This window comes from Salvelinus namaycush, chromosome 27 (genome assembly GCF_016432855.1).
Source record: "Salvelinus namaycush isolate Seneca chromosome 27, SaNama_1.0, whole genome shotgun sequence".
Lineage (NCBI taxonomy): Eukaryota > Metazoa > Chordata > Actinopteri > Salmoniformes > Salmonidae > Salvelinus > Salvelinus namaycush.
In genome coordinates, this window is record NC_052333.1 from 4,579,121 (window position 1) to 4,598,742 (window position 19,622).

General features: G+C 45.7%; 1 long non-coding RNA gene across 2 annotated transcripts; it reads right to left on the minus strand.

Annotated features, from left to right (window-relative positions):
- Nucleotides 1-13,349: 13,349 nt before the first annotated feature.
- Nucleotides 13,350-17,053, minus strand: LOC120022865. Of its 2 annotated transcripts, none has more exons than XR_005472642.1 (2): nucleotides 16,355-17,053; nucleotides 13,350-16,282 (listed from the first exon to the last, which is right to left on the minus strand). It is a non-coding gene; the product is annotated as an uncharacterized LOC120022865 (long non-coding RNA). The 2 variants fall into 2 exon arrangements; XR_005472641.1 differs by having other exon boundaries at nucleotides 16,319-17,053.
- Nucleotides 17,054-19,622: the final 2,569 nt, after the last annotated feature.

The window sequence follows — 19,622 nt, forward strand, 5'->3', positions numbered from 1 at the left end:
CGGGGACTAATGGGTGCTGCTAACGCACGGGGACTAATGGGTGCTGCTAACGCACGGGGACTAATGGGTGCTGCTAACGCACGGGGACTAATGGGTGCTGCTAACGCACGGGGACTAATGGGTGCTGCTAACGCACGGGGACTAATGGGTGCTGCTAACACACAGGGACTAATGGGTGCTGCTAAGGCACGGGGACTAATGGGTGCTGCTAAGGCACGGGGACTAATGGGTGCTGCTAACACACGGGGACTAATGGGTGCTGCTAACACACGGGGACTAATGGGTGCTGCTAACACACGGGGACTAATGGGTGCTGCTAACGCACGGGGACTAATGGGTGCTGTTAATGCACGGGGACTAATGGGTGCTGCTAACGCACGGGGACTAATGGGTGCTGCTAACACACGGGGACTAATGGGTGCTGCTAACACACGGGGACTAATGGGTGCTGCTAACACACGGGGACTAATGGGTGCTGCTAACACACGGGGACTAATGGGTGCTGCTAACGCACGGGGACTAATGGGTGCTGCTAACGCACGGGGACTAATGGGTGCTGCTAACACACGGGGACTAATGGGTGCTGCTAACACACGGGGACTAATGGGTGCTGCTAACACACAGGGACTAATGGGTGCTGCTAACGCACGGGGACTAATGGGTGCTGCTAACGCACGGGGACTAATGGGTGCTGCTAACGCACGGGGACTAATGAGTGCTGCTAACACACGGGGACTAATGGGTGCTGCTAAGGCACGGGGATTAATGGGTGCTGCTAACGCACGGGGACTAATGGGTGCTGCTAACACACAGGGACTAATGAGTGCTGCTAACACACAGGGACTAATGGGTGCTGCTAACACACGGGGACTAATGGGTGCTGCTAACACACGGGGACTAATGGGTGCTGCTAACACACAGGGACTAATGGGTGCTGCTAACACACGGGGACTAATGAGTGTTACTAACGCACGGGGACTAATGAGTGTTACTAACGCACGGGGACTAATGAGTGTTGCTAACACACAGGGACTAATGAGTGTTGCTAACGCACGGGGACTAATGGGTGCTGCTAACACACGGGGACTAATGTGTGCTGCTAACACACGGGGACTAATGAGTGTTACTAACGCACGGGGACTAATGAGTGTTGCTAACACACGGGGACTAATGTGTGCTGCTAACACACGGGGACTAATGAGTGTTACTAACGCACGGGGACTAATGAGTGTTGCTAACACACAGGGACTAATGAGTGTTGCTAACGCACAGGGACTAATGGGTGCTGCTAACACACAGGGACTAATGAGTGTTGCTAACACACAGGGACTAATGAGTGTTGCTAACGCACACAGGGGTATTGAAATAGACACAGAACACGCTCACAAATACACAGAAAAACAAACAGACACAGGGGAACTCGCGCATTGCACACACTGCTGGAAGTCTCAGTAGAGTGACTGCTGAACATTGTGTACTGCAGCCTGGCTGTTGATGGCTGTGCTGTGTGGTTCAGGTGACCTGCTGCTACCTGGGATCACCATGTTACTCTCTCTGCAGGGTGGTGCTCCAGCAGCCGACCCTCAGTCTGTCTGTGTGTCTGGTTACAGACGGATCTGAGTAGTGAGTGTGTTGTTGGGAGTCAGTCACCGTTAGTCATGGCACACACACAAGTACGGACGCACCAACACACATACTTATGTAAAATCACACACACACACTTTTTATTTTTACAAAGCACACTTGAGGAGCACTGAGTCACAGCCCAGCAGTTTCTATGCAGAATTTGAAGTCACACACACACACTTTTAATCCCACCTCCCTCCAAAAAGAGAGGTGGAGAAGGACGTGGAGAAGGAGGAAAGATGGCTGGCGATAAGGGAGTGAAGTCAGTAAGTGAGAGTTACAGGCAGCTTCGAGATCCCCAGACAGTCAAAGTCTATCTATCCAGAGCAAGGTGAGCTGTAGTGAGCTCAGAACCCACCTTGCCTCACCATTTCTTCCCATGGCAGCAGCGGCTAAAGGAAGACGGCCCTCATGTTACGCAAGAGGATGATGTCACTGCCAGCAGGCAGGAAACCACCCTCTCCCTCCCTCTACTCCCCCACCCCTCATCCAACCCTCTCTCATCCAGCATCATCCCCCCTTACTCATATGCCTCCTTCTTAGCCCGTCAGAAACGGCGCCGGAGAAGATGGCTGACGTTTTTGTCCTCCTAACCGATTGGGTTTTTAATGTTCGTTTTTTTGCGTTGTTTGTCATTTATTTCTTTACTTATTTTGTACATAATATTGCTGCTACTGTCTCTTATGACCGAAAATAACATAGATATCAGAACAGCGATTAATCACCACCAACTGGCAGAAGCTATTATGACGGAGCTGTATTCCGCCATAAGCAAACAGGAAAACGCTCATCCAGAGGCGGCGCTCCTAGTGGCCAGGGACATTAAAGCAGGGAAACTTAAATCTGTTGTACCAAATTTCTATCAGCATGTTAAATGTGCAACCAGAGGGGAAAAAAACTCTAGACCACCTTTACTCCACACACAGAGACACGTACAGTCGTGGCCAAAAGTTTTGAGAATGACACAAATATTAATTTTCACAAAGTCTGCTGCCTCAGTTTGTATGATGGCAATTTGCATATACTCCAGAATGTTATGAAGAGTGATCAGATGAATTGCAAAGTCCCTCTTTGCCATGCAAAAGAACTGAATCCCCAAAAAAACATTTCCACTGCATTTCAGCCCTGCCACAAAAGGACCAGCTGACATCATGTCAGTGATTCTCTCGTTAACACAGGTGTTGACGAGGACAAGGCTGGAGATCACTCTGTCATGCTGATTGAGTTCGAATAACAGACTGGAAGCTTCAAAAGGAGGGTGGTGCTTGGAATCATTGTTCTTCCTCTGTCGAACATGGTTACCTGCAAGGAAACATGTGCCGTCATCATTGCTTTGCACAAAAAGGGCTTCACAGGCAAGGATATTGCTGTCGGTAAGATTGCACCTAAATCAACCATTTGTCGGATCATCAAGAACATCAAGGTGAGCGGTTCAATTGTTGTGAAGAAAGCTTCAGGGCGCCCAAGAAAGTCCAGCAAGCGCCAGGACCGTCTCCTAAAGAGTATTCAGCTGTGGGATCGGGGCACCGCCAGTACAGAGCTTTCTCAGGAATGGCAGCAGGCAGGCGTGAGTGCATCTGCACGCACAGTGAGGCGAAGACTTTTGGAGGATGGCCTGGTGTCAAGAAGGGCAGCAAAGAAGCCACTTCTCTCCAGGAAAAACATCAGGGACAGACTGATATTCTGCAAAAGGTACAAGGATTGGACTGCTGAGGACTGGGGTAAAGTCATTTTCTCTGATGAATCCCCTTTCTGACTGTTTGGGGCATCCGGAAAAAAGCTTGTCCGGAGAAGACAAGGTGAGCGCTACCATCTGTCCTGTGTCATGCCAACAGTAAAGCATCCTGAGACCATTCATGTGTTGGGTTGCTTCTCAGCCAAGGGAGTGGGCTCACTCACAATTTTGCCTAAGAACACAGCCATGAATAAAGAATGGTACCAACACATCCTCCAAGAGCAAATCAAATCAAGTTTATTTTATATAGCCCTTCGTACATCAGCTAATATCTCGAAGTGCTGTACAGAAACCCAGCCTAAAACCCCAAACAGCAAGCAATGCAGGTGTAGAAGCACGGTGGCTAGGAAAAACTCCCTAGAAAGGCCAAAACCTAGGAAGAAACCTAGAGAGGAACCAGGCTATGAGGGGTGGCCAGTCCTCTTCTGGCTGTGCTGGGTGGAGATTATAACAGAACATGGCCAAGATGTTCAAAATGTTCATAAGTGACAAGCATGGTCAAATAATAATCAGGAATAAATGTCAGTTGGCTTTTCATAGCCGATCATAGCAGCAAGGCCAGGTGGACTGGGGACAGCAAGGAGTCATCATGCCCGGTAGTCCTGACGTATGGTCAGGACTACCGGGCATGATGACTCCTTGCTGTCCCCAGCAACTTCTCCCAACCATCCAGGAACAGTTTGGTGATGAACAATGCCTTTTCCAGCATGATGGAGCCCCTTGCCATAAGGCAAAAGTGATAACTAAGTGGCTTGTGGAACAAAGCATTGATATTTTGGGTCCATGGCCAGGAAACTCCACAGACCTTAATCCCATTGAGAACTTGTGGTCAATCCTCAAGAGGCGGGTGGACAAACAAAACCCCACAAATTCTTACAAACTCCAAGCATTGATTATGCAAGAATGGGCTGCCATCAGTCAGGATGTGGCCCAGATGTTAATTGACAGCATGCCAGGGCGGATTGCAGAGGTCTTGAAAAAGAAGGGTCAACACTGCAAATATTGACTCTTTGCACCAACTTCATGTAATTGTCAATAAAAGCCTTTGACACTTATGAAATGCTTGTAATTATACGTCACTATTCCATAGTAACATCTGACAAAAATATCTAAAGACACTGAAGCAGCAAACTTTGTGAAAATTAATGTGTCATGGCCAAAAGTTTTGGCCACGACTGTTCAAAGCTCTCCCTTGCCCTCCATTTGGCAAATCTGACCATAATTCTATCCTCCTGATTCCTGCTTACAAGCAAAAATTAAAGCAGGAAGCACCAGACTCGGTCAATAAAAAAGTGGTCAGATGAAGCAGATGCTAAGCTACAGGACTGTTTTGCAAGCACAGCATTGAGGAGTCACATCAGTCATTGGTTCATCAATATCTGCATCGATGATGTCGTCCCCACAGTGACCGTACATACATATCCCAGCCAGAAGCCAAGGATTACAGGCAACATATGCACAGCCGCTTTCAAGGAGTGGGAGTCTAACCCGGAAGCTTAAAATAAATCCCGCTATGCCCTTCGACGAACCATCAAACAGGCAAAGTGTCAATACAGGACTAAGATAGAGTTGTACTACACCGGCTCCGAAGCTTGTCGGATGTGGCAGAGCTTGCAAACCATTACAGATCACAAAGGGAAGCACAGCTGAGAGCTGCCCAGTGTCACGAGCCTAACAGACGAGCTAAACTACTTCTATGCTCGCTTCGAGGCAAATAACACTGAAACATGCATGAGAGCACCAGCTGTTCCAGACGGCTGTGAGATCACGCTCTCCGTAGCCGATGTGAGTAAGACCTTTAAACAGGTCAACATTCACAATGCCGATGGGCCAGACGGATTACCAGGACGTGTTCTGCGAGCATGCGCTGACCAAATGGCAAGTGTCTTCACTGACCTCTCCCTGTCCGTGTCTGAAAGCTCATCAATAAGCTAAGGACCCTGGGACTAAACACCTCCCTCTGCAACTGGATCCTGGACTTCCTGACGGGCCGCCCCCCAGGTGGTAAGGGTAGGTGACGACACATCCGCCACGCTGATCCTCAACATGGGGGCACCTCAGGGGGGCGTGCTCAGTCCCCTCCTGTACTTCCTGTTCACTCATGACTGCACGGCCAGGCACGACTCCAACACCATCATTAGGCTTGCCGATGACACAACAGTGGTAGGCCTGATCACCAACAATGACGAGACAGACTATAGGGAGGAGGTCAGAGGCCTGGCCGTGTGGTGCCAGGACAACAACCTCTCCCTCAACGTGATCAAGACAAAGGAGATGATTGTGGACTACAGGAAAAAAAGAACCGAGCACGCCCCCATTCTCATCGACGGGGCTGCAGTGGAGCAGGTTGAGCGCTTCAAGTTCCTTGGTGTCCACATCACCAACAAACTAACATGGTCCAAGCACACCATGACAGTCGTGAAGCGGGCACAACAAAACCTATTCCCCCTCATGAGACTGAAAAGATTTGGCATGGGTCCTCAGATCCTCAAAAGGTTCTACAGCTGCACCATCGAGAGCATTCTGACTGGTTGCATCACTGCCTGGTATGGCAACTGCTCGGCCTCCAACCGCAAGGCAATACAGAGGGTAGTGCGTATGGCCCAGTACATCACTGGGGCCAAGCTTCCTGCCATCCAGGACCTCTATACCAGGTGGTGTCAGAGGAAGGCCATAAAAATTGTCAAAGTCTCCAGCCACCCTAATCATAGACTGTTATCTCTCTGCTACCGCACGGCAAGCGGTACCAGAGCGCCAAGTCTAGGTCCAAGAGGCTTCTAAACAGCTTCTACCCCCAAGCAATAAGACTCCTGAACATCTAATCAAATGGTTACCCAGGCTATTTGCATTGCTATTTGCATTACTCTTTTACACAGCTGCTACTCTCTGTTATTATCTATGCATAGTCACTTTAATAACTCTACCTACACGTAAATATTACCTCAATTACCGCGACTAACCGGTGCCCCCGCACATTGACTCTGTACCGGTACCCCCTGTATATAGTCTCGCTATTGTTATTTTACTGCTGCTCTTTAACTACTTGTTACTTTTATTTCTTATTGTTATTTGTATTTCACTGTAAGGTCTACACCTGTTGTATTCGGCACGTGACACCTTTCTCTCTCTCCCTCCTCTCTCCTCCCTCTCTCTCCAACATGTTTCACTCTTTTCTTTCATCGCTCCATTTCTCAATCCGTGTCCTGAACAGTTTGTCTCCTTCTCTCTTAACAGACTGATTCAGTCTCTCACTTGTTGCTGCTGGTGGTAGTGGGGGCATTTATTCGGAGACCTGCCTTTGGAGCCCTAAATCGCACCCTATTCCCTAGAAATATTAGGGTATAAGATGCCATTTGTGAGGCAGCCTGGAAAGAAACACTGGTGTCATGGCTGACTGGTATCTCTGTTAGAAAAAGCTGTTTCCACACTCTGGTCAACAAACCTAAGGGCCACATCGCAAATAGCACCCTATTCCGTATATAGTGCACTACTTTTGTCCAGGGCCCATAGAGGAATAGGGAGTGATTTGGGACGCAACCGATAGCTTGTCTTGATGCAGCAGCCTGATGGAGGCTTGACCTGTCAGGAGGAGTGGAGCGTGATTTTCCCATGGTAAACCTCCTACTTCAGTCCAGACAATACATCAATGCCTCACACCTGACTGCCACCTGTCAGTACGGGCTGTGCTGCCTGATGTCATTGGAGAACAGTGACTGAGAGGTAAGGAATCCTCTGACCTGTCAGGAGTGTGTGTGTGTGTGTGTGTGTGTGTGTGTGTGTGTGTGTGTGTGTGTGTGTGTGTGTGTGTGTGTGTGTGTGTGTGTGTGTGTGTGTGTGTGTGTGTGTGTGTGTGTGTGTGTGTGTGTGTGTGTTTCTAATATTGGCCTGACTGATCCTGCTAACCCCACTTGTTCCTGATGACTCACACACCTGCAGTGGTGGCTTTCAACTTGTCAACATCAACCCACCCGCTGGAATCCACCAGGATCGACCAACCCGCTGGAATCCACCAGGCTCAGATAACCAAGGACGAGGCCATCAGGATCAAACCACCAAGGACGAGGCCATCAGGATCAAACCACCAAGGAAGAGGCCATCAGGATCAAACCACCAAGGACAAGGCCATCAGGATCAAACCACCAAGGAAGAGGCCATCAGGATCAAACCACAAAGGAAGAGGCCATCAGGATCAAACCACCAAGGACGAGGCCATCAGGATCAAACCACAAAGGACGAGGCCATCAGGATCAAACCACCAAGGACGAGGCCATCAGGATCAAACCACCAAGGACGAGGCCATCAGGATCAAACCACAAAGGACGAGGCCATCAGGATCAAACCACAAAGGAAGAGGCCATCAGGATCAAACCACAAAGGACGAGGCCATCAGGATCAAACCACAAAGGACGAGGCCATCAGGATCAAACCACAAAGGACGAGGCCATCAGGATCAAACCACCAAGGACGAGGCCATCAGGATCAAACCACCAAGGACGAGGCCATCAGGATCAAACCACCAAGGACGAGGACATCAGGATCAAACCACCAAGGACGAGGCCATCAGGATCAAACCACCAAGGACGAGGCCATCAGGATCAAACCACCAAGGACGAGGCCATCAGGATCAAACCACAAAGGACGAGGCCTTCCTGACAAGGTCTTTATCTCTCCATGAAGAGACAGAGACCCTCTTAGACCATCACACCTAATTTCCTCATCCACCTCCTACAAATCCATACACTACACACAAACAAGACAATCATTCCCGGAACTGACTGTCTCACAGGGCACATGCACAGACAGCTAGACCAGCACAGTGATTTGTGTTAATGAATCCATGAAGAGACAGAGACCCTCTTAGAACAGATAAACAGAAGTGACTGTTTGCTGACCTGTGGAAAGGAGAGGTCACTGACCTGTCTGTCTGACTCCCTGGCTGTGACTGTCGATCCTACTGACCTGTGTGTCTGACTCCCTAGCTGTGACTGTCAATTCTACTGACCTGTCTGTCTGACTCCCTGGCTGTGACTGTCGATCCTACTGACCTGTCTGTCTGACTCCCTGGCTGTGACTGTCGATCCTACTGACCTGTCTGTCTGACTCCCTGGCTGTGACTGTCGAAGCTACTGACCTGCAGCAACACCAGCAGAAACCAAGTCTCCCCCTTACAGAAACCAAGTCTCCCCCTTACAGAAACCAAGTCTCGCCCTTACAGAAACCAAGTCTCGCCCTTACAGAAACCAAGTCTCCCCCTTACAGAAACCAAGTCTCGCCCTTACAGAAACCAAGTATCCCCCTTACAGAAACCAAGTATCCCCCTTACAGAAACCAAGTCTCGCCCTTACAGAAACCAAGTCTCGCCCTTACAGAAACCAAGTCTCGCCCTTACAGAAACCAAGTCTCCCCCTTACAGAAACCAAGTCTCCCCCTTACAGAAACCAAGTCTCGCCCTTACAGAAACCAAGTCTCCCCCTTACAGAAACCAAGTCTCCCCCTTACAGAAACCAAGTCTCCCCCTTACAGAAACCAAGTCTCCCCCTTACAGAAACCAAGTATCCCCCTTACAGAAACCAAGTATCCCCCTTACAGAAACCAAGTCTCGCCCTTACAGAAACCAAGTCTCCCCTTTACAGAAACCAAGTCTCCCCCTTACAGAAACCAAGTCTCCCCTTTACAGAAACCAAGTCTCCCCCTTACAGAAACCAAGTCGCCCCCTTACAGAAACCAAGTCTCCCCCTTACAGAAACCAAGTATCCCCCTTACAGAAACCAAGTATCCCCCTTACAGAAACCAAGTATCCCCCTTACAGAAACCAAGTATCCCCCTTACAGAAACCAAGTCTCCCCCTTACAGAAACCAAGTATCCCCCTTACAGAAACCAAGTCTCCCCCTTACAGAAACCAAGTCTCCCCCTTACAGAAACCAAGTCTCCCCCTTACAGAAACCAAGTATGCCCCTTACAGAAACCAAGTATGCCCCTTACAGAAACCAAGTATGCCCCTTACAGAAACCAAGTATGCCCCTTACAGAAACCAAGTATCCCCCTTACAGAACCCAGTAGTACATTACACAACAATGCAGCAGCCACTCAATACAAAACAAACAATTCTCTCAATTCATTATGTCAGAGAGCTTGTCATGTTGTCCATCGCAGAGGGAGCGTCAATCAACTGGACCTGATAACAGCCTTCTCTAAATCCTTACAAAACCAGCCAGGAATAACTTCAGTACATTACACAAGCAACATACCAGTTCAATTCTCTATAGACAATCATGTTAGACTGCTTGGTGTGCTGTTAATTTCCTACCCTTTTACAAAAAGGGACCTTGAATAGTACATTACAACAACAAATATTAAAACAAAGCAGCTGTTAACAATAAAAGAAACCTGTGGAGAGCAATTCCTTCACAATAAACGTTAGATAGATTGATGTTCTGCATATTACAGAGATCCTTCAAGTTGATTCAATTGGACCTTGAAAACGATTGTCCTAAGAATGTCCTGCCTCACAACACAGTGGCTGCTTCCCAAATGACATCCCATTCCCTATATTAGGGGTATTGAACTCTTACACTACGAGGTCCGGAGCCCAATGTTCACTCTAAATGTTTTAGGGCACTGAGCAAATTTCAGGTCTGCTGAGCGCAAACTTGAACGTTGTGAAATTTCTGTTTAACTTCCAGCACGCGTTTACCGTGAACACTGAGGCTGTACCTGCTTTAAGTTACAGTTTAACCGTGAACACTGAGGCTGTACCTGCTTTAAGTTACAGTTTAACCGTGAACACTGAGGCTGTACCTGCTTTAAGTTACAGTTTAACCGTGAACACTGAGGCTGTACCTGCTTTAAGTTACAGTTTTACCGTGAACACTGAGGCTGTACCTGCTTTAAGTTACAGTTTAACCGTGAACACTGAGGCTGTACCTGCTTTAAGTTACAGCTTAACCGTGAACACTGAGGCTGTACCTGCTTTAAGTTACAGTTTAACCGTGAACACTGAGGCTGTACCTGCTTTAAGTTAGTTTTATCGTGAACACTGAGGCTGTACCTGCTTTAAGTTACAGTTTAGCCGTGAACACTGAGGCTGTACCTGCTTTAAGTTACAGTTTAACCGTGAACACTGAGGCTGTACCTGCTTTAAGTTACAGTTTAACCGTGAACACTGAGGCTGTACCTGCTTTAAGTTACAGTTTAACCGTGAACACTGAGGCTGTACCTGCTTTAAGTTACAGTTTTACTGTGAACACTGAGGCTGTACCTGCTTTAAGTTACAGTTTAACCGTGAACACTGAGGCTGTACCTGCTTTAAGTTACAGTTTTACCGTGAACACTGAGGCTGTACCTGCTTTAAGTTACAGTTTTACTGTGAACACTGAGGCTGTACCTGCTTTAAGTTACAGTTTAACCGTGAACACTGAGGCTGTACCTGCTTTAAGTTACAGTTTTACCGTGAACACTGAGGCTGTACCTGCTTTAAGTTACAGTTTAACCGTGAACACTGAGGCTGTACCTGCTTTAAGTTACAGTTTTACCGTGAACACTGAGGCTGTACCTGCTTTAAGTTACAGTTTTACCGTGAACACTGAGGCTGTACCTGCTTTAAGTTACAGTTTAAACAGTGGTCAAGTAGGCTGCTGTGTCTATTTGATCATAATGTAGGCCTACCAGAGTGGCCTACCATCAAAAACAATGGAGAAAATGCATCCCATAACATTTTAACATGGAAATAGCTGTTCTATCATTCAACCTACAGTAGCAGCCAATGTGTGATGTTCAATGTAGGACTACATTCCATGAGACTGAAAAAAACATGCAGGGCTTGACATTAACCTGTTTATCCACTTGAGACAAGGAGGTGACTGGAAATGTTGTGGTGTTTGATGCAAGAAACCACTTTATTATCCCCATACCACAATTACAGAGAATCAAATGACGTTACCCTCTGCCTATTGGCTACTTAGCTTATTCAAGCCTGTCCATTTAAGAAGAAAAAAAAGAAAAAAAAGCTCTTTACCTGACTCGCTTTTTAAAGATGGCTAGAAATGCACGCGCTTAGAGGGAACATTGCTAGAGCTTCCTGGTTTTCTGTTCTACCTGATCATTAAAATGGCACCCACCTGGTGTCCCAGGTCTAACCAGTCCCTGATTAGAGGAGAACAAAGGACAAAACACAGTGGAACTGGCTTCCAGGTCAAGAGTTGCGTTTGGGAGTTATATTTAAGCAATAAGGTATATGGCCAATATACCATGGCTAAGGGCAGTTCTTAGGCACGATGCATCGCAGAGTGCCTGGACACAGCCCTTAGCCGTGGTTTATTGGCCATATACCACAAAACCCAGGGGTGCCTTATTGCTATTATAAACTGATTACCAACGTAATTAAAGCAGTAAAAATAAATGTTTTGTCATACCCGTAGTATACGGTCCATTATCCCATGGCTGTCAGCCAATCAGCATTCATGGCTCGAATCACCCAGTTTTTATATATATATATATATTCCCTTTTGGTGAGGTAGTGGTCATTAGTAGTACACTATGCTGAGAATAGAGATCCATGTGGGACAAATCCTGGGTGGCTAAAAAAATCTAAGTCTGGGAGAGCCAATGAGGAGAGGCGATGGGATAATCACTAATGGACACCAGGGTATTCTGGGTAAATTGACATTCCCTTTGTATAGGTAAGTCTTCAGGTAAAGATGTTCACGAAGCCATTTGCTGCAGGGCGAGGCTACAACTTCCCTTTCCCAGGGACCTAATTGTTACTCCGTCTAAGCAGACAATGTGCGACAGTAAACTGAAGATGTGTCTGAAATAAGCAGCCTTTTCCTTAGGTAGTGCACTATTTTTAACCAGTGTGTGCATGTAAGACTGGAGTCATTGTGCTTGTATCATACAGTCTTACATATGCTAATGTCTGTTCATGTAAGCACAGGCAACCACTGCTGCAGTGCATCCATCCAGAACACTGCACTTCAATGTCATGACCTCTGTATGGAATGGCTCTTTAAATGTGTCAGACTGTTGTCTAATGTGTGTTCTGTTTGCATTCAACATTAAATTAAGTATCGGCTCAGCTATTAGAGTCAGGCAAGCTAACTGTGTCTCATTGATAGTAATGACCAACATGGCCAATGGGTCATTGGCATAGTCTATTTCACAAATGGCACAACATACCCTATATAGTGCACTACTTTTGAGCAGGACCCATGTAGGGATTAAGGCAGCCATTTTGGGAAGCAGCGATGGAGCATGAAAAAAACTAAAAAAAACACACAATACATTGACGGGTCAATGAATCAGTGCTACAGTATTTGAGGATGAGGGGTGCCCTTATTGGACCAGAGATGGTGAATGGACAAATAAGGAATCGAGGAAGAAAGTGGTGAATTTAAACTCCAGCTGAGGAAATCATGGACTCAAATGAGCATGTCATCGTTGCCAGCGAGGAGACTAGCTGTTATTGTTCTTTCTCCAAGTAAGTCACTGTGGAGCAGAAACTGTGGGTAACACTGCATGGCTGTCCTTCCTGTCCGGTGGATCTAAGCTGACGTCCACAGCACACTCTGTACAGTTACAGTATCATCCCTCCCAACACCCCCGCCCCTTCTCTACAGTTACAGTACCATCCCTCCCAACCCCCCCGCCCCCTTCTCTACAGTTACAGTACCATCCCCCCTTTCTCTAGCTATAATCTCCCCACCGACCTGCACCACTATTTTCTCTCCACTCACTCTGGCTTGCTGAATTCCCAGCATTCCCTCTCTCTCTCTACCTCCGCCATATCTCTCTCTCCCTCATCCTAGGAGGCTCCCGCAGTAGGACACAAGGAACGTCACCTGCACACTAAGACTCATACTGCTCCGTTGCCTGGCAACCATTACATTAATGGTTTGCACAAGCAAAGCCCAGGCATTGCCAGCACATTGCACACACACACACAACCACCCTTTTAAGGGTTTCTGGCTAGCATATGTCAGTTTTACTCTCTTTTTCCCCCAAAGAAATACTTTTTTATTTTAACTCCAGAGAATTAGCTATCCCACATCACATTCTAAACAGAGAATTAGCTATCCCACATCACATTCTAAACAGAGAATTAGCTATCCCACATCACATTCTAAACAGAGAATTAGCTATCCCACATCACATTCTAAACAGAGAATTAGCTATCCCACATCACATTCTAAACAGAGAATTAGCTATCCCACATCACATCCTAAACAGAGAATTAGCTATCCCACATCACATTCTAAACAGAGAATTAGCTATCCCACATCACATCCTAAACAGAGAATTAGCTATCCCACATCACATCCTAAACAGAGAATTAGCTATCCCACATCACATTCTAAACAGAGAATTAGCTATCACATTCTAAACAGAGAATTAGCTATCACATTCTAAACAGAGAATTAGCTATCCCACATCACATTCTAAACAGAGAATTCGCTATCACATTCTAAACAGAGAATTAGCTATCCCACACCACATCCTAAACAGAGAATTAGCTATCCCACACCACATCCTAAACAGAGAATTAGCTATCCCACACCACATCCTAAACAGAGAATTAGCTATCCCACATCACATTCTAAACAGAGAATTAGCTATCCCACATCACATTCTAAACAGAGAATTAGCTATCCCACATCACATTCTAAACAGAGAATTAGCTATCCCACATCACATCCTAAACAGAGAATTAGCTATCCCACATCACATTCTAAACAGAGAATTAGCTATCCCACATCACATCCTAAACAGAGAATTAGCTATCCCACATCACATCCTAAACAGAGAATTAGCTATCCCACATCACATCCTAAACAGAGAATTAGCTATCCCACATCACATTCTAAACAGAGAATTAGCTATCACATTCTAAACAGAGAATTAGCTATCACATTCTAAACAGAGAATTAGCTATCCCACATCACATTCTAAACAGAGAATTAGCTATCACATTCTAAACAGAGAATTAGCTATCCCACACCACATCCTAAACAGAGAATTAGCTATCCCACACCACATCCTAAACAGAGAATTAGCTATCCCACATCACATTCTAAACAGAGAATTAGCTATCCCACATCACATTCTAAACAGAGAATTAGCTATCACATCCTAAACAGAGAATTAGCTATCCCACATCACATTCTAAACAGAGAATTAGCTATCCCACATCACATTCTAAACAGAGAATTAGCTATCCCACATCACATTCTAAACAGAGAATTAGCTATCCCACATCACATTCTAAACAGAGAATTAGCTATCCCACATCACATTCTAAACAGAGAATTAGCTATCCCACATCACATTCTAAACAGAGAATTAGCTATCCCACATCACATTCTAAACAGAGAATTAGCTATCCCACATCACATTCTAAACAGAGAATTAGCTATCCCACATCACATTCTAAACAGAGAATTAGCTATCCCACATCACATTCTAAACAGAGAATTAGCTATCACATTCTAAACAGAGAATTAGCTATCCCACATCACATTCTAAACAGAGAATTAGCTATCCCACATCACATCCTAAACAGAGAATTAGCTATCCCACATCACATCCTAAACAGAGAATTAGCTATCCCACATCACATTCTAAACAGCTATCACATTCTAAACAGAGAATTAGCTATCCCACATCACATCCTAAACAGAGAATTAGCTATCCCACATCACATTCTAAACAGAAAATTAGCTATCACATTCTAAACAGAGAATTAGCTATCCCACACCACATCCTAAACAGAGAATTAGCTATCCCACATCACATTCTAAACAGAGAATTAGCTATCACATTCTAAACAGAGAATTAGCTATCCCACATCACATCCTAAACAGAGAATTAGCTATCCCACATCACATTCTAAACAGAGAATTAGCTATCCCACATCACATTCTAAACAGAGAATTAGCTATCCCACATCACATTCTAAACAGAGAATTAGCTATCCCACATCACATTCTAAACAGAGAATTAGCTATCCCACATCACATCCTAAACAGAGAATTAGCTATCCCACATCACATTCTAAAACAGAGAATTAGCTATCCCACATCACATCCTAAACAGAGAATTAGCTATCCCACATCACATCCTAAACAGAGAATTAGCTATCCCACATCACATCCTAAACAGAGAATTAGCTATCCCACATCACATCCTAAACAGAGAATTAGCTATCCCACATCACATTTTAAGCAGAGCCCGGGAGAAAACAGATCGCAGTGCGTTCACGTCACACAGAGGCAGTGTTTCTCTGTGAATTACACATTCTTTGAAGTCAATCAGATACACAGATCTCTCTCTCCTCCCTCGCTGTGTCATGATTCCTCAACAAGTCTCAAAACAACATGCAGTCCAACCATTGGACCATTTCATGACCGCAGTGGACCCCTCCCTCCGTTCCAGGTTTCTGTTGCTGGCGAGGACGAAGGACAAATGAAAGGCGGCTGGGCGTCTCCCACTCTGATTTTCCCCTCAGTCCCGGTCGGTCGTACGCCAACGTGTCCCTTTCTAAGCCAAAATCAACGTTGCTCTACCAAGCTTCCAGGAAGTGATGTTGGAGCGCAGGGCTGCTGAACTCACCTGTGGAGCAAGGAGGAGAGTGTGTACGTGTGTGTGTGTGTGTGTGTGTGTGTGTGTGTGTGTGTGTGTGTGTGTGTGTGTGTGTGTGTGTGTGTGTGTGTGTGTGTGTGTGTGTGTGTGTGTGTGTGTGTGTGTGTCCACGTGCATTCCAATGTCAGGTCTAGTGGGGAGCTCTTCACTCTAAAATGGTCAACAATTTCAGGCTCAATGATTCAGTCCAGCGGCTTGATAAATTATGGAAATAGTCGCCATTACACTAGCCCATACAGACACACACACACACACACACACAACATAGCACAGTCAGGTTGTCAGACCTACTGGCATCAGGGGGCAGCCTAGTGATGTCAGACCTACTGGCATCAGGGGGCAGCCTAGTGATGTCAGACCTACTGGCATCAGGGGGCAGCCTAGTGATGTCAGACCTACTGGCATCAGGGGGCAGCCTAGTGATGTCAGACCTACTGGCATCAGGAGGCAGCCTAGTGTTCTAAATGTCAGAGTGGGTGGCTGAGTTCAGCTGAGAGACATTTGGGAGCTGTCTAATGAACACCAACTCAGCCTTGGCTCAGAACAGGATGCCTCCGTTCTGACAGGTAAATGCTGTTGGCCATCACTTAATGAAAACCATATTTAGTTCCGTTATTAAAGGGTAAGGAATATTCTGAGAAATACTGGAAGGATTTTCACTGGAGGCAGAGACACACAAACACACAGAACACAGACACACACAGGGACTTTTCAGAGCAGGCAGGTAGGTGGCGTTAGCGTTGGCATTAGTCACCATGTGGTGTCTGATAAACAGCAGTGGGTTTGAAACGCATTAAAAAAACTAAACCGTCTGAATAAAGCACATGGTCCTAGAAGAGGTAGCCTCAAACACACAGAGAGAGAAAGATGTGGAGATTGGTCTACTACTATTGCTTTTATTTACTACTATTTCTCATTAATATTGTTGTTGCTGTTAATAGTAATCCCATTTCCACTATTACTATGATTGATGCCTTTTTGCTGTTGGTCCCACCATGTTGTGTTATATGTATACTTTGACAATGTAAGTAATTTAACTTGCCATGTCAATAAAGTCTACTGGGGAGGGGGAGAGAGAGATTTGTTGATTTAAAAAAAGCTTTTGACTCAATTTGGCATGAGGGTCTGCTATACAAATTGATGGAAAGTGGTGTTGGGGGAAAAACATACGACATTATAAAATCCATGTACACAATGTGTGTGGTTAAAATTGGCAAAAAACGCAAGGCCTTTCCACAGAGCCGTGGGGTGAGACAGAGATGCAGCTTAAGCCCCACCCTCTTCAACATATATATCAACGAATTGGCAAGGGCACTAGAACAGTCTGCAGCACCCGGCCTCACCCTACGAGAATCTGAAGTCAAATGTCTACTACTTGCCAATGATCTGGTGCTTCTGTCACCAACCAATGAGGGCCTACAGCAGCACCTAGATCTTCTGCACAGATTCTGTCAGACCTGAACCCTGACAGTAAATCTCAGTAAGACCAAAATAATGGTGTTCCAAAAAAGGTCCAGTTGCCAAGACAACAAATACAAATTCCATCTAGACACACTGTTGCCCTAGAGCACACAAACAACTATACATACCTCAGCCTAAACATCAACACCACAGGTAACTTCCACTAAGCTGTGAACGAGCTGAGAGACAAAGCAAGGGCCTTATATGCCATCAAAAGGAACATAAAATTTGACATACCAATTAGGATCTGGCTAAAAATACTTGAATCAGTTATAGAACCCATTAGCCTTTATGGTTGTCCTTTATGGTTGTGAGGTCTGGGGCTCGCTCACCAACCAAGAACTCACAAAATGGGACAAACACCAAATTGAGACTCTGCATGCAGAATTCTGCAAAACTATCCTTTGTGTTCAACGTAAAACACCAAATAATGCATGCGAGCAGAATTAGGCCCGATACCCGCTACTTATCAACATCCAGAAAAGAGCCGTTAAATTCTACAACCACCCAAAAGGAAGCGATTCCCAAACCTTCCATAACAAAGCCATCACCTACAGAGAGATGAACCTGGAGAAGAGTCCCCTAAGTAAAACTGGTCCTGGGGCTCTGTTCACAAACACAAACCACAGAGCCCCAGGACAGCAACACAATTAGACCCAACCAAATCATGAGAAAACAAAAAGATAATTCTTTCCAATGTGTCAAGTAATTAACAAAAAAAACTGAGAAAACGAGAGAGAGGAGGTGGAGACATGCTGCAGATGAGATAGCAGCAGACAGCCACCCCCTCACTTCTCTTCGGTTACAGCGAGAGAGAGCGGGAGAGAATGAGAGAGAGCGAGAGAGAACGAGAGAGAGCTAGAGAGAGAGAGAGAAAAACAACACAAGTGTTCCAATCCCACAGCTTCAAAAATGAACTTGTACGAACTATGAAGTCAACTCAACTGCAGCTCGAGGGCCTTAGAGTTGACTAGTGGGTTGGGTTCCTATCCAAGTAGCTATCAACAAGTTCAAGCTTATTTAACAGAAAATTCACATCCAGAAATATCTAATTACCTGAATGGACAGCTGTCATCGGAGATTGTTGGAAATTGGCCATCGGGTAAGTTATTCCTCAAGAACAGATGTTCACAGGTGCTAGGGAGGTCCTCTCCTCTGGGCTACTATAGGTGATTTGTCAGTGAACTCCCACCTCTAAACAGGAAAACAATACCATCGTGATAAAAAAATAAAAAAAATGCTCTTGGAGACTGGTGAGACACCCCTGATGGTTTGAATCTAAACCAAATCGGGGAAAAAGGTATTCTAGGAGTAAGGTAGAGACACCCCCGTTGGTTTGACTATAAATCCGAAACAAAAGGAAAAGTGAGCTCAAGGTATTCTAATGTTAAGAGTTACTTCTAAGCTACTTATTGGGAAATCATAGGCCTACTTTTCCTCTGTTGAATATAAATCTATCACATTGGCTACAGTCTCTGTGGAAAGGAAAATCCAGGAAGCAGTAAAACACACTGCCGTCAGTAGAAGAGACGGGTTAGAACGTAACCCACATTACGGATGACAAAGTGCGCAATTTCAATTTCGTTCACACAAAATATGGCCATAAAAATTCTCTCCCCCCACTTAGTTGTCCCCTCCCTGTATTTCCTCCCTCCCTCTCTCTTTTCTCTCAAAGTGAAAGGCTTCTCCCATTCTCAGAGGTTGCCACTAAGTTAAACAGATGTCCCTGAACCCGTCCCAGCCTGTCTGTTGTAGTTACTGTTGCTAAAACCACGGGTTCCTCCTGCCTCCGGGGGAGAATTTCCCTTTGTGTGAATCTGTGCTGGTTTCACGCTCTCATTTGAAGGAGGTACTGTACAGAGGGACTGGTTTGGCTGCCTAAGCATGACACAACATGTATAGGAGTCACACTGTTAACTCTTTCCCTGCACCACATACTGAAGCATACTAAGCTCAATGTAGTCTACAGTAGACAGACATACAGACTGTTATCTCCATGGGCTGAATCCAGCCTAGTCTACACAACATACCATGTTATATTTAACATGTATTTATCTAGGAAGTCTCATTGAGGTCAGGAGACCTATTTATTTATATTTTACAAGGGAGACCCCTGGCCAGTAGTACAGGGCATGCTTGTTGGGCTATTACTTAGGCTAATTATGA